This window comes from Trichosurus vulpecula, chromosome 1, assembly GCF_011100635.1.
Source record: "Trichosurus vulpecula isolate mTriVul1 chromosome 1, mTriVul1.pri, whole genome shotgun sequence".
In the NCBI taxonomy this organism is placed as follows: domain Eukaryota; kingdom Metazoa; phylum Chordata; class Mammalia; order Diprotodontia; family Phalangeridae; genus Trichosurus; species Trichosurus vulpecula.
In genome coordinates, this window is record NC_050573.1 from 143,215,657 (window position 1) to 143,217,010 (window position 1,354).

Below are 1,354 nucleotides of genomic sequence, written 5' to 3' on the forward strand. Positions count from 1 at the left end.
GGTAATTCCCTAGAATTCTGTAACTTTTTGTGCTAACATCTCAGTTTAAAAAACCACATTGATTTATGACTATATTCACTTTTCATAATATATTAAATCAACACAATACCATAAATACTATAAAAGAAATACAATTCTTGGAACTAAAATATTTTTAACCAGGATCTTACCTTCCATGGTGTCAGATGATGGTATGAGGGTGTTATATTGTATACTATACTGCTGTAAACTCTGTACCATGGCCTCTGAAAACCAAGGCAGAGGTTACTGGGACTCTAGTTGCTGCTGTCAGAAGACTCTGAGACTGGCAAGGTCTCGACATCATCTCTGTCCTTCACAGAGGGTGAATGGCATTGTAGATCATGAAGGACACACCAGCTTGAAATAATCCATGAGCAATGTCTACTTTATGCGCCATTTGAGATCCTTAAGGGTCTTGGAGTATGAGAGCATAGCAGAAGTGAGTTGATGTTCAACCTTGAGGCCGCTATCGATGATGGGATTGGCAGTCTGGATGTCTCTAGCCTGCTAGTTAATTATTCCAAGCCACCCTTCGAGCTTGGAAATTGTGAGTGGAGCAATTTTGGGAATTTATTTGTCATCATCATCTTTGCCATCCCGAAGATCTTGCTGAACTATTTCATCTAAATGTCATTTGTTAGCTGCTCCACAAACTTGCACTCATTTTTTCCTCTACTGTGCGTAGCCCCAAATGTGCCAGGTTGCCAACACAAATGTGAAAATGAGGTCACTAATAAAATCATGGGAATGTTTGAAGTCTCAAAGGCTAAACACAGGAATGTTGAGGGTTGCTGTCCTAGCTTATTATTATTATTATTATTATTATTATTATTATTATTAGGAAGGTCCACCCCTCTGTAGATACCCTTGATCTCTTCTTCATCTATCATCCATACTTTTTCCACAATCCACTATCATTCTCACTTTTTTTTCTCATCTTCAATCTTTCCCTAGGTAGTGCTGGGCTTGGAGTCACCAAATCAGAAAGATCTAAGTTCAAAACCAGTCTCAGACACTTACTATGTGAAACTAGGCAAATCATTTAATCTTTATCTGCCTCAGTTTCCTCACCTGTAAAATGGGGATCATAATAGCACCCACATCACAGGTTTATTGTGAGGATCAAATGAGATAATATTTATAAAGCACTTAGCACAGTGGCTGACACATAGTAGGTGTTTAGTAAATGCTTTTTCTCCTTTCCCCTCTACCTATTGGATCCTTCCCTGATGCCTACAAACAGATCTCTCCTAAACTTAAAAAACAGACAAGCAAAAAAACCTCATTGGATCATAATATCCCTCATCTCATCTTTTTTTGGCTAAACTCCTTG